We start from the raw sequence: 15,114 nt of genomic DNA, 5'->3' as shown, positions 1-15,114 counted from the left end.
ACTTCAATTGCGCCACAGAGGAGAATTCAAGTTTGCCCCCAATAGATTTTGATGGCCATGAATTGCCGGCAACTGCGTGATACTTCAGAGCTCCGAAGGTTAAACAGTTTGAGCTTGAGGTGGAAAGGTATTCTTTTTGGGGGGTGTCTTGAAAAGTGCACTTGGGTAAATGAAAATTTTAATATTTTATAATTTATTGTTGAATTTTCAATATTATACAGAGATGGATATAAATATATATATCTAAAGAAAATCTTATAAATAATATGCTGAGATGGATATAAATAGATATATCTATAAATAGATTAATATAACTTGGATAACTTGCAACTCGTTTTCATTATTAGAAATATTTTATCAAACATAATACATAAAGAAATGTTTATTTACTTTGATAATTTGCAACTCGTTTTCATTAAAATAAATATTTTACCAAACATATTAAATGTAAACATGTAAATATTTAAGGCTATATTTTAAATCAAACAAAAACACCTCTTAACGAGGTAAAAAGTAGTGGCGAACGCGCCTTTAACAACAATTTCTGATATCAACAATTGTGACGAGAAATGATATTACATTCGATAAAATAAATAAACTATATTAAATTTATGATTTCGGCCCGCAACAGTAAATATGTATTTACCTACATATAAATTTTCTGTTGTAGCGTGCCGAATACATAAATTTAATATAGTTTATTTATTTTATCGAATGCAATATCATTTTTCGTGACAATTGTTGATATCGGACCATAATGGCAGATTTTAAATTCTGCGGCTATATATAGTAGTTGTCTTCGCACGCTCTCTTGCGCGCTTCGCCACTACGTGTACTGCCGTCCACAGTGATAATATATAGGAAGACTTATTATTTTGAAAATTTCTAACTCATTTTCATTATTAAAAATCCTTGATTTATTTTTCCTGCTCTTATAATTCGTATTATATCTCCACTCTTAGGACTAATCTCACAGGTGCAATTCAAAATTTATCTTGTTTTATCAATTTTCATGGTAACTTCCGCCCTGCAAATCCGCGAAGCACTTGAAAACTTCTAATGCTCTCCCCGAACACGGAAAAAAGTGGAAAACTTTAAGCTGCCGCCATAAGTCAGCAGGCAGGGGAAAAGCGGATCCGGATGCGGATGCGGATGCTCCATCCTGCGGAGCTGAGTCGAGGCGCTAGGGAAAGTGGCGGCTCGGAGCGGAGTGGGGGGAAAAGTCTTGCATAATTTGCCTGCAAAGCGCTGAAAAGTAAATTACCGCCTAAGACTTCCTGTATTTGTTGTTTCGGCGATGGGCGTGTCAAAAGTAGCTTGTCAAGGCGATGGGATCAGCTAATAAACCACGCATCCCGGGCCAAGGAGCTCCAGCTGCAGGACCTGATGAGCAGACAGACACAGGAAGCCGGAGCCAAGTGGAGCATTTAAAAGCAAACGCCTTTGGGGTTCGTCAATTGAATTGCCAAAAAATTTAGCAGCTTCTGCTCGGATGAGTTTTGATAGGGTGGATTGGGTTTACTTGGCTGATGGAAGCTGGGGCTTCGAATGGATTCTACACCCGGGTAAAAATTTGTAGGTCTGGGGATGGTAAATTGCTACTAAAAGCAATAGCCAGTCGTTCAAAAAAGTAAAAATGGTAAGAAAATGATCTGAAGACTTTACCTATTTAAACATATATCATATAAAATAAAGGAGTACATAACTTACGACTTAAAAAACATTTTTATTTTGTATTTAATAGCTTAACAGAACCAGTTTTTCAGCATATGTGCTATGACATAATAAAGATCAAAACAGAAATATCTTGAACATTCATTTTAATATATGGATCTAAAATATAAGTAACTTGGATTTATACAGTTTAAAAGACTCTCGAAAGCACCATACATTATCATAATTCATATTTAGAAGTCTTAAAAAACCTTTTACAGAGATTTCTGAGTCATAAATTTCTTGCAGTCCTCACATATCTATTTTAAATTTGCAACACCTTGCTAGGATTTTCTCAAGGTGTACATCGGGCCGGGGCGGACTATGTGTGCTGCCTATAAAAGGCTTTCAATTTTTTGTGCTGTCTGCTGGCGCCGGGTTCTTTGTATAGGTTTAATGCAGGCACGTCAGCAGCAGCAATTTGGAAAGGAGCAGCCGGAAGAGCAGAGGCAGGGGCAGGACCAGCGGCAGCGGCAGGATCAGAAGGACGACGGGCTACGACATTGATGGATACGCAGTTAAGGAATGCCGAGTCAGCCTTTGCCTGCAGTAGGTGTCAGTCAGTTCCTCAGTTCGTCAGTCATCACAGCCTTCCATCCATCCATCCATCCATCTAGCCATCCTGCGAATGTGTGTGTACAATGGGTGGTACGTGGTTGGCTTTTATCACTTGTTAGTATCTAAAAATACGTGGCCCACATGCCGCCTTTCATTTCATTTCACTTGGTTCGGTTCGGTTTGGTTTGGTTTGGTTTTTCGTTTGGTTTGCTGTTTTCCGTTTGCTGTTTGCCCCATCCACTCAACGCCATCCACATCCACTCTCTCTCACCTGAGCCGCGCTTAAATACAAAATGATAAATTGCCATTTTGACTGCGGTCCCTGGTGCGGCCTCCAATCCACGAGCTCCGCCCAAACCGCCCAATCCACGCTGCCACCCAGTTGCCACCACCCCCTTTGACCCACCGGCACTGCAATAACGCAATGAACTCCACTCGTCTGAGTACCCAGTTTGTTTTGGCCTCGCCCGCCTGCTGCTTTTTGGCCTGCAAACTGTTTTTGGCGCATTGGATGGGCTGAAAAATGTTGGCGTTACGCGCCGCTGATGTCGACGCCCAGATAACATTAAAACGCGAATACGTGGCTTTGCAAACACCAGAGCCACTGCCACTATGCCACAACTCATACCCACAACCAATACCCACACCAATACCCATCCCAATACCTATACCAATAGCAACACCAACACCAAGACAAACCGGCACGCACACAAGCACATCTGCATGCCCAGATGGAGGAGATATAGAGGAGCGTTAATGGGCCGCCTCGGATCGTTGATTTTCGTGGGCGGGAAGGGCACAGTGGGGCAATAGTGGCAAAGTGCTCCTGGCCAACTAATGGATTCCTAGAAAATGGTATTGCAAAGAGGGAAGAAGCATTACAGATACATTTTTACAGAAGCCTTTGGCTGACTTCTTTAATTTCAACAGAGGATGTATAACCTCCTATATATAGAAACCTAGTAACATTTTTTAGAAACCATGTAACATTTAGGATTTACCATCCATAACTGTCTTTATTAAAATATAAATTTTATTAAAATTAAAAGTGTTTGATGTATTTTAAAGATACACATTTCTATGAATCGAGATTTTCTCAATTTTATTATTTTATTTAATCCCCTGTTTTCATCAATAAAATATTTGTTCAATAAATATTTGTTCAAAAATACTTTTATGAATACAAGTTTCAACATATCATACAGTGGTCGGCATAAGTATTTTGACAAAATAAAAGTTAAGTATACTCATAACTTGAATTTACTTCTTGTAAACTATAGGCATCAATGGAAAGGTAATTTCAATGCCGTTTGAATGATACAATACATTTCTTTACCCATTCAGTACTTATTGAAAAGGACGAATTTGTGTAAATCAACTTTGAAATTTAAAAAAAAAACTTTTTTCCTCGTCTTGAAAACTTAAATTTTTTGATGCAAAAAGTTTCTTCAAACAAAAATAATAGTAACTGCAAAAAGAATTTTTCAAATATCATTTTGCTTATATTTTTTATGATTTTTTGAAAGTGACAATGTCGGAAAAAATTTGTATGAAAAAGACAAAAATATGGCTCAAATGCCTGTTTTTAAGCATTTTCAAAAATTCATAAAAAATATAAGAAAAATGATTTTTGAAAAATTCTTTTTGCAGTTACTATTGTTTTTGTTTGAAGAAACTTTTTGCATCAAAAAATTTAAGTTTTCAAGACGAGGAAAAAAGTTTTTTTTTTAAATTTCAAAGTTGATTTACACAAATTCGTCCTTTTCAATAAGTACTGAATGGGTAAAGAAATGTATTGTATCATTCAAACGGCATTGAAATTACCTTTCCATTGATGCCTATAGTTTACAAGAAGTAAATTCAAGTTATGAGTATACTTAACTTTTATTTTGTCAAAATACTTATGCCGACCACTGTATTTATCCCAATTCGTAAATGAAGGAATTGAACTTTTTTACTTCAAAAGAAAGTTTATCCAATTAATGCTTGTTAACTTAAGCGATACATATACAGTGTATCAAAACTATTTAAGTTTAAAGCTCACCAAATAAGTGTCAAATGCCATTAGCACCCAACCATTTTGAGCACTGAAATACATAAGTTTTAAGCAATAATTTGTTGAAGAAACTTTGCCAACAATCTAGGGCTTCAATAGAACGCTAACCAGAAACCAGAACTATTCAAAAGGTCACCGCTCGAATGTCAAATGGCAATTGAATTTCGCACAGTTTCATTAAGTTTTCAACAGCTAACTGCAAACACCCGCAACCTTTGCCCGATTTCAATTTAATCTGAACTAAAATCGCACTCGACTACGGCTTCCCCCCGAGGAAAGTGACCCTCCGCCCAGTGATAAACACTTTGCCGCACTCTCGGCCACCTCGGCCTTTAATATGGCAGCCATCCACACACAATTACCCATAAGAACCCTTTTGGCATTACACCAGCTCTGCTCAGAGGGCATGAACCCCGTCCTCATCCTAATCCGACATTGCAGCTTATCCCCAAAACAAAACGATGGAGGGGCATGGGGGCTCCATTTTGGGATCGCAAAAAAAAACGAAACCACTCACCGCATAGCCAACTCAATTTGGTGGCCATCATTGCAAACGGCCAGAAACACGGACAAAACAGTCGCAGCAAACTTCAAATGGCAAATGGCGCACAACTTCATTTAAAAGGCATTACGACAAACATTTGGCCAACAACGCCAGTAGCAACAACAAGGATAACAACTACAGTTTGCACCTTTTTGGCAAAAGCGTTGACATAAACGCCGGCCCATTAGCATTTTTTATGCATTAATGACAAGCCACAAAAATGGACACATCGTCATGCATATGAATGAGCAAAGGAGGCGCAGGATACCTATCAATGTGTGAATGTGTGGGGAATGGCTGTATCTGCAGGATACACGTCGATGTGTGGGCGTGGCCATCCCGTACGCGACAATAGACACTAAAACTCATCAAGGGAGCGAAGGATAAAAAGGGTCGAGCGCTCGGAATCGGAAGCTGGATAAAAGGATACCCTGCGTGCGAACTAATTGCACTGACTTGGAATTGATTGTTGTCAAATTGGTGTGGAAATGTTATTGATTGGCAGTTGAACGTAACAAATGTATATTTTTTACTGAATATGCTATGTTATATTAAGGTTACCATAATTTAAAAAAAGTGCTGACTATATTAAAACCATTTGTAACCTTTAGTTACATTACATTTATTTTCAGAATCTTTTATAACAATCTTTAAAATTCAAAATTACAACATGTAGAACACATATTTAAATACCCCTTTGAATGCATAGTTTGATTTTCTATAAACACATTTAAATTTGGGAATATAAACATTGTAGCATACTTTTAGACACCTTTCCGAAAATACTATTGTTGTTACAATAATTTCCCACATATTGAATATTTATAGATCCATAAACCAGAGTTCCTGTCAAGTTTATCCGCTTTTAATAAAAGATCTATAAACATCCTATAGCTACCGATTACAAAATTACCCATTTCCGAAGCGAAATGGTTTTTCAACCAGTGTGCCGAGCTCACACTTTCACGACCTGTCCGTGGCTTTATAAATTCTGGCACAAAAAGCGCTTGAAAAAATATTTTTGACAAACTGCGCATAGATATAGATGGCGCACGCTGGAGATAGATGACGCCCGTGTTGATAAGCGCTCCCAATTGCGGATGTTTTGAATAATCGATGCTTCCTGCCTGCCATGAATACGTGTGTGTGTGATTTTCTCGTCCTGGGTTTTCCGAGTGTGTATGTGTGTGTGTGTTTGCCGGGCCCTAGTTTATTTTCCTTTCTATGGCAAACGACGCTTTTTTATGCCCCAGCCACGCTGATTTTTTCACATAAATTTCAATTTTGAATCGCTAGCATTCTGCATTCATATGCAAAATTTCGCTTCTCGTCTGCGCATTTTTATTTGCCAATTAAAAACAGCCGCAGGCCCCGTCATCCTCCAGGATCTCCCGATCCGCAATTGCCTGCCTGCTGCTGCAGCAGCGAATTTAAATACAAATTGTTTGCAGTTTCTTCTATTTGGCCGGCTGGGCTGGAGCACCAGCACCGGCACCTGCAGCGGACAAAAGGCAAAGCCAATTGCAGGGTGTTGCATTTAAATTGCACATTGAACTTTGACATTCCGATAGCACTGCGGCAGAAGAGGAAGAGCAGCGGCACAGCTGCCGAAGATAGGATCAGGCAGCTGCAGCTCCTCCCAGCTATCCCATCTTTCAGTTTGCCAGTCTATAAGGGGGCAGCGCAATTTATTGGCCAAATATGCAAGCGAATCGAACTGCAGCTAAATGCAAGCAAAATGTGAGCCATTTAGGGGTTAAGAATGCCAGAAACACACACTCCCACTCCCACACAGCTCAAAAAAACAGTGGAGCCTCAACGAATCGGATTTTCTAATATCACTAGTGTTTCACTAATAAATATTGGATCTTACTACTTTTAAGATTTCACATAAATACATAAAAACACTAAGTTTTCCCTAAGAAATTTTAGAAACACATTAAAAATCAACTCAAATATATTTTCTTTTAGTTATATTTCATTAATTTAAAACTAAGAAATTATATAAATTTATTGTTGTGCTATATTCAATATCAGTTTCCTTATTATTTTTGTAGTATTATTTATTTAACTTCCACTGTACTTGTAACGTTTGTGGGGCACGTGTTGTTAGCTTACGTTACTGATTGCGTCATGAAATATTGAAAGATTGTTAGGCAAATTGTCGAAGGGTTGGTCGGGGGGTGTCTGCTGTTTCTATGGCAAATGCAGGTAATGCATTCAACTCGCAAATCATTCAAGGCCATTCCAGAAACCTGAAAAGGTCACCACAAATTACTGGGAGTTCGAGTAATTTCGTTTTCAATAGGGCATACAAAAATAAACTTGACGTGGTAAGTTGCCGTTCTAGAAAAGGTCATGAACTTTATTGGTGGGTTTTATGCAAGTTTGTTATCAGGAAATAGAACACTTTATTGAAAGTCAAGAGGTACATTCTTAAATATAAATGGGAAGGTATAATAAACCATTTATTTGGACTGATTTTTTTCAGGATAAGGTAAAATGAGCTAAAATAATAATCAGAGTTTTCTTTTTTTATATACCTTAAGGCTAAAGTAGAGTAGCGTTAGGAAGTCCTATTTAAACTGAGGCAGAAATCGCTCTGTAGAACGCACATTCAAATAGATATCGATACGTACATTCTGTTGTGCACACGCATTCAAATGGGTATTCAATTCAGGTCACTTGCCGTCCAGGATCCCGAGAATTTCCCGGGGTGCGGGTATGGGCGGCATTGATTTGATTTGATTTCAATTTCGGGCCACTTTAAATTGTCTTAACCCAAACACAGGACCAAAAACTAGATGGATATAGGCAGATAGGGCCAGGGACCTTTTGTGGCGAACAGGGCCAAATAAATTAAGTAGCTTAGCAAGACAAAAGGCTGACGAAGAACGGTCATTGAGGCAAACGGTTAAGCTGCTTAAAATCAGGACCCCAAAAATATTCCTCTCCTCCCATCAAACTAAGCCCTTGGCAAAACTGTGGAAATTGGGGGAAAAACTAAAATAATATTAGGCGGGGGTTGAGAATCTCCCTTCAAGTGGAAGCAGCTGCTTGATTGATTGATTGATTTAAATTAAAGGCATTAAGTGGTTGGCCGGACGTTGAATTTAATCGATCAAGGACACCAAGGAGGAGCGGCACAATTTCCCAATTGAAAATTGCTTTATGTGCGCCTTCAGCTGCTTAACTTCATCGTAATGTCATTGTCGAGCCCCCTGGACGAGCAGGACGACCAGGACACTTCACTACAGCTCAGTTCATATTATGTCCTCGTATTTTATGACACAAACAGGCGGCGCCTGAATTTACGTGGCTCCTCTGGGCACCGTTTCCGGCTCCTGCCCTTTTCCTTCGGCATACCAAATAAACCAACAAATCAATTTGCCAGGTGCCAGGACACCGACGTCAGGAGCTACGCTTAGCTTTATTTCACTCTTGGCCGAGATTTATGAGCCAAGGGCGCGTGAGCTGGAAAAAAAGCATCGGAGCAAGCCGAAAGATGAAGATGGTAGTGTGGGGAGCCAGCAAATTGTTTTTGTCTTTCCTTGGGATTTTTTTTATATTTTTTTTTTTTGCCATGCCTGGGGAAAGAAAAAGGACAGTTCTCCTTTAGCTTTTGCTGACCAGTCAGCATTTATTATTTATAATAGTCGACGGCTCGCCTTTTTTGCCTGGCAACCTTTCCTAATAGATGGCACCAATCCTCGAACCCAGGCCCGATCCCTTTCCCAATCCCAGCAGGAAATTCCAATCCCTGGCCAATCCACCACCCACCAGAGCACTTTGTGCCACATTCAATTGCTTTACCGGTTTGTTCCTAGCCCGGTTTCTTCTGCCGGTATTGCTATCAGTAAACATTTTATTGTCACACACTTGGCACAAATGGGACATCGCCGGCTGCCTCGGCCCCTGTCTCCAGGAAAACCCATCCCCATCCCCCATTCCCCATCTCCCAGCCAAGTCGCAGTCCCTGGCTCGTAGATCTCGGCTCTTATACGGCAATCACGGCTGCAAACAGTCAACAATGAGATTTGTTTTTGGTTTAAGAGTCTAAGAGCTTTTCAATGCAATCTGCAATAGTCAAAGGTAATACAGGAATCAAGTGAGTGCTGTAATGGTTTTCTATTCTCTGCAAAGAATTCCATAAAATATGGTAGCTAATAAAAATGTTACTAGAATGTTTGGGATATATATTGCTGGGGGTGATAAAGGAAAGGCTGTAAAATTAGTTTTACTAAAAAATTAGGAAATTCCTCTAACGTTTTAGTAAAATTCTTAACCCACTACGCGGAATTCCAGAACCATCATGTTTATTTATCGTTTTTAATTCGCTTGCTTTTTATTCATTTTCCACCCGCTCATCGATTTCCTGCCAGCGTTTTTTGTGATATTTTCCTGATTTTCCGATTATTGTTGTTGGCTCCTTCCACCAAAAACCCCGAGTTGGCTTACCTTTCTTCCTTTTTTCATGGTCTGTTAAGCCCTTTCGGTCATTTGACTTATTGGTTTTTGCGATGCCCCCAGTGGCGAGGCGAAAAAGAGATTGTAGTCCCTGGGATTCGGTATAATGCAATGGGCCAGGTGGGTGGACTGTACTTGGTGGGAAATGCGTTTATACGGGGCCCTGGGGCTGCATTGGATCGGGCAAACAGACCGCCCACTAGCCCACCCACTTACATGGAAGGGGTGGCGTCTGTTTGTCTTGGCCACTTCCCACGGCCATGTGTCCTTCCCGTTTGTGTGTCCGTGTTTGGCCGTACACAAAGATAGCGCAGCTCCAAGGAAAAGGTCGCCATGGCGTCCAGGCACCAACACCACATTGTGGAGGAAAATATGTGTTGCACAAAAGAAATTGGCGAGTGACTGCAACAAACAACGTATCAGGTTACACTCTCTGTTTATAGTCACGAGCTGTTTGCCATACAAATTTGTATATCATTCGAATTGATATAAATAATACAGCTCACATGTCCGCAGACAGGCTAGACTTGTATATATTTATGGAAATGTGATTTGCGGTGCATATTTGTCTTTGAAAATTTGAGATATTTCCTCCTTTCATTGTTGTGTGAATCGCTTTACGAATGGCAATAAAATTGTGTATCACATTATATTGCTTTATATGGATTAAGGAAGGGAATATCGATGAAAAAGTATACTTTATTAAATAACAAATAAGTGGCGAAGCAGGCTAAATGAAGCTGAAACAGGACATCTAATGACAAACCATAAAAGTGTTACGGAAAATATTTATAAGTATACAAAATCAATGAAAGCCAAAGAAAGGTGTAACCAACGTCTTGAAAATATAAAGGAAAAAACTTAAGAACTAACCCCTATAAAAGGTTAACTAATTAGCATCTTGCAAAGAAAACGTAAAAATTTACAACCTGGCTTGGAATATTCCATTTATAAAACAGACCCTGCCAAAGTGGATAACTTTTTTCCTTACTCTGTTTCCCTTTTTCCCCTGGTCAGTGCATACTTTCGTATAAAATATGAAGAAAATTTTGATTGTATAATTTAATTAGTTTCAGCACTCAGACTGCGAACTGCGGTAGGGAAACTCCATAAATAACCCATTAAGTGGCCGCGGAAACTTTATCTGCCATCGATGGTAATCATCCCAGTTAACCGGAGCTGGGAAGCTGGGGAGCTGGGGATCCGGGACTTCAGTCCATTTGAGTGGCTTCGTTCAATTTCAAACTGTTGTGGGCAATTATTGTAAGTTTTTCGCTTGCCATTCCATCTGTTCTCAATTTCGCTTTAAGTGCTGCCGCTGCCACGCCTTGTTTTCAATTAAATGAACACGCCCCCATTTACCCACCCACCCAGTAGTCGTTGGTTTCATTATTACCGAGTTGCCAAATACAAACAAGCCAGAAAACAGAGCAAAAACAAAGAAAGCGTAAAATCCATGGAAATTGTTGCCGCAATATTGAAAACGCGCCGTATTTGGGTCTCCGTCCCCTTAAAAGTAGCCCACTCCACGAGCAGCCAGTACAAATTGAGCAACAAATCCACCCGCCACCACCCACTTTTTGGAAAAGCAAGAAAAACAATCGGCAGCAGATTAAGTTCATGCCATGCTGCAGTTACATTTACAGCTACAAAATCTTCCAACCCCACTTTTCATATTCATTTTTGCACATTTTGTGTTATATGTGGGCCAAAACAAATGTTGCCAGAAACCGATTTTCACCCGGGTTACTGGGGAAACGGGGAAAACTGGGAAAACCCATTCGGAGCATCCTTTCAGAGACTCTTTTCTTTTGCTCTTTTCAGGATCATTGGCAGCGGGTTCGGAATCGTTTGGGGGCGTTAGCTGGGCAAACGTTGCGAAAATATGTCACAACATTTGTTACACATTTTCGGGTCAATTTTTTATTGCATCTGGGGATCTGGGGACGGGAGACGGGGTACTCTCTGCATAAGCCGGGCAGCCCACATGATCCGAAATCTTGTCACAGCTGCTGGCAACTGCCCTTCCTTGGAAAACCCCACCCACATCCCAAAGCCCCTCCCCGAACCCCGAGCCATTCCTTTCCCACTCTTGTGTCATTGACACTAGTCTTTCGGTGCTTTCAATTAAAATCCATTCAGCTGTAAAATCGTAAACAGTTTTGTGCAGGGAATAGAACGGCACACCCCTGGGTCTGCTGATAATGGTGATGAGAAAACTATTTTGTCACTCTTAAAAATACATTGCTATCGAGTGCTGCACAATAAGAAGAAACAAAGTGGAGCTTCTGCAACTTCAATAACGAACTTTTAATTGAAAATGTTTTACAGTTAAACCTCAATTAAAAAAATGAAATATTTCAGTAGAAATTTAGATTTGTGTTGTAAATAACTAAGCAAAATAAAGATGAAAAAGCTTTTCCTTCTTGATTAAATCAGAGCAAATCGTTCTTGATATTGCCTATTTAAATATGCTGCCTTTCTAGCTATGAAAATGTCATTTGGTTAGGAGACCTGCGTGACAATTCAGTATGCCGGACCCATTGGCTTTTTACCTACTGGGTATCAACACGCGAGGCAGGCTGACTGACTGCAAATTAATTATGCACAACAAACAGATGACCCCCAACCGGCGAACACCGATACGAGCGGCAGGAACAACAATATACATTCACCATGTTCTATGGCGCAGCAAAACATGGCAAAATCCCAGCGTCCGTTGTCCGGCTGTCCAGTAATTGTTGCTTTAATTGTTGTGCAATCCCCCAAACCCAAACCCAAACTCAAGCCCCAAGCTCAGAGACCAAAGACCCCACCCCAAAAAGCCGTCACGAATCAGCCTAGGCTAAGGCAAAAAGGGGATGGAATGATCTGGGGCCGCTTCGCCGATGTCGACCGCAAATTAATTTACAACGTAAACTGCAAAATTGAAAATTATGTTGTAATTACTCAATTCTGACGTTTTTCCCATTGACCCAAATTTATGGGGCCGTGCACCACCGACCCACTCATAAGCCACCCACACACTTGCAATGTACATATATTCAACACAAGAGTTGAAGGCGCTTCCTTGTGGACGCTTCTTGGCTTTGCTTGCGGATTTGATGGCACTGCAAGAAATCGTCCTCCTAATCATATGTTACCATCTTTATTTTCCTAATTTACAACATTAAAATATCCAAAAAATACTACTAATACAAAAAATAATACTAAATATAAAGAAATTTCTTAAGTTAAATGATAAAATTTCTTTTATTCGCGTAACAAAATTGCGCTGCGTACAAGGCTAAGGAATCCAAGTCTGAGATCCCAATTCTCTATCTTTGATAGTTTCCGAGATATCCACGTTCATATTTACGATTTTTTGAAGTTTGTGGGCGGTTTGTGGACAGTGTGTGGGCGTAAAAGTGAGCGTGGCAAACCTTTTTTTGAGTCAATCGATGGGTATTGATGAGAACAATACATTTCAGTTAAAAGTTTTATTCTATCATCAAAACTGTAGGAGCCACAGTTTTGGGCGGTTTGCGGGTGTTAGAGTGGGCGTGGCACGCTGCTGAAACAAACTTTCGCTTTCGTAAGAAGCTCAGGAATCTGCATGCCAAATCTCAATAGCCTAGCTCTGATAGTTTCCGAGATCTCAGCGTTCATCCGGACAGACAGACAGACGGACAGACGGACAGACGGACATGGCTAGATCGACTAGGCTAGTGATCGTGATCAAGAATATATATACTTTATTGGGTCGGAAACGCTTCCTTCTGCCTGTTACATACTTTCCGACGAATCTAGTATACCCTTTTACCTTTTAAGGAAAACCCAAACCAAATATTCTAAAACATCTTAAAATAAAAGGATATAATATATTGTATAGAACTAAAATCTCTGTAAACTAAATGGCAAATACTAACCCAGTAATTAAACAAATTGTTAGGGATAACTTTACAAAAAAACTTAAAAATAAATTAATAATTTATATATAATATAATAATTATTATATTAACACATTATAACACCCTATTCCTCCAAGTGTGGGCTCCTGTTCATGTCTGGCCTCAACCTTTGTGCCAATTTAAATGCGTAATTATAACGAGTGCCAGAGAGCAGTTAGAGTCCGTTCTGGCCTGCATATTAATTACGTTCACGGCGCCGCACAAAAGCGGAGCAATGAAAGGGGAGGAAATCTTGGCAGGACCAAAGCAGACAATAGGAATTTTAATCAAGGATCAGCGTGCTCGAATTTATTTAAAGGTGGGCCATCTGAGGCCCCCACCCACAGAATGGCCCCCTTTCTTGGCCCCTTGGCGCTTTGGTTGGTAATCTGGTCAGCGTGTTTCAGGCATACCATGAATGCCTTTCTCTTCGCCCCCTCTCCGCCTCACAAATCCCGGCCAATTGTGTGAGGCTCCGTGAAGAGGGGACAAATAAAGGCTAATTAAGAGCGGAATGACAGGGCGAAGAAATGGGTTTTCATTGTTACTGCCACGCAACAACCAATAGATGGCAGAACTCACGATCTGGAGAGATTGGACCTGGATTGGGCCCGTAACTGGAATTGGCTTCTCTGGCGCCGAATCTTCAGTTGTTTCCGTAGTGTAGCGGTTATCACGTGTGCTTCACACGCACAAGGTCCCCGGTTCGAACCCGGGCGGGAACAGTCGAATAATTTTTTTATTTTGACTAATGAATTATTTATACCTCTTTTGGTTTTTAAACGCTGCGCCGTTTTCTTGAATTTGCAAAGTACAAAAAACAATAAATACAGGGGAACTGTTAAATGTTTTGTATTTGGCAGTCAGAAATTAGCATCTACTTGATTTGCATCAGTTTGGTTAAAATAAATAACAATTGCAGCAATAGGTTCAATATATATTTAAACTTCATATAACTCAATGTCTTGGCAGAGACCTTTCATCATAAAATATACCAGTTTTTCTATTAAATAATCGCCTAAGGCTAAAAATAGAAAGTCGACCCTGTTATCGCACGTTTGCTTCTGTTGGGCCTTAAACCGATCGTTTCCAAGCGTTTCCGTAGTGTAGCGGTTATCACGTGTGCTTCACACGCACAAGGTCCCCGGTTCGAACCCGGGCGGGAACAGAGACAATTTTTTTTTAATATTAAATTGGTTATTTTGTACAATTTTTTAGCTTTATATAACGTTTAAACAATATTTGAATGTTATATTAGATATTAAGCTTTTTAATAATAATCATTTATTTAAATAATCATCTTTAAAGCAACTAACTATGACTAAACTAACCTAAATGACGAAGGAAAACATTAAAAATAATAAACAGACGGTAAATTATGTAAGCCAGTATCTATTACCATTACCTAAGTTCCATTATAGAGTAGAAACAATTAGATTTGGTTTGCTTGTGTGTATTTTTTAAGGTGTATTTGGGAAAAGTTGACCACTTAACTGTAGTTGGCTTTTTTGCCGCCGGGTTTTCAAATGTTTCCGTAGTGTAGCGGTTATCACGTGTGCTTCACACGCACAAGGTCCCCGGTTCGAACCCGGGCGGGAACAAATGTAATAATTTTTATTGTTTTAAAATATTATTTTAAATTATGTTTTTTTTACTAATTTGTAGCATTGTACAAAGTTTGAACTATACTTGCATGGGGTAAGTGCTTAGATGTTACGCTTTTAAGCAAAAACCTTTAAATAATTTAATTCATTTAAATAATCATATTTAAAGCAACTAACTATACAGCGTTATACATTTCGAAGCTTAAATGCCGAAACAAAACATTAAAAATAATAAACGGACGG

At 39.6% G+C, this 15,114-nt stretch overlaps 1 protein-coding gene and 3 non-coding genes across 5 annotated transcripts in view; 3 read left to right on the top strand and 1 right to left on the bottom strand.

The window, feature by feature from the left end:
• LOC119560647 (nicotinamidase) overlaps nucleotides 1-15,114 on the bottom strand; it is a 32,371-nt gene that overhangs the window by 15,948 nt on the left and 1,309 nt on the right. The window lies entirely within an intron of this gene.
• Trnav-cac lies at nucleotides 13,920-13,992 on the top strand. Its single transcript has one exon. It is a non-coding gene; the product is annotated as a tRNA-Val (tRNA).
• On the top strand, nucleotides 14,363-14,435 carry Trnav-cac. The gene has a single exon. It is a non-coding gene; the product is annotated as a tRNA-Val (tRNA).
• On the top strand, nucleotides 14,796-14,868 carry Trnav-cac. Its single transcript has one exon. It is a non-coding gene; the product is annotated as a tRNA-Val (tRNA).

This window comes from Drosophila subpulchrella, unplaced genomic scaffold (assembly GCF_014743375.2).
Source record: "Drosophila subpulchrella strain 33 F10 #4 breed RU33 unplaced genomic scaffold, RU_Dsub_v1.1 Primary Assembly Seq354, whole genome shotgun sequence".
NCBI lineage: Eukaryota > Metazoa > Arthropoda > Insecta > Diptera > Drosophilidae > Drosophila > Drosophila subpulchrella.
The sequence above is the reverse complement of the archived record's forward strand: the minus strand, read 5'-3'. Positions and strand labels throughout refer to the sequence as shown.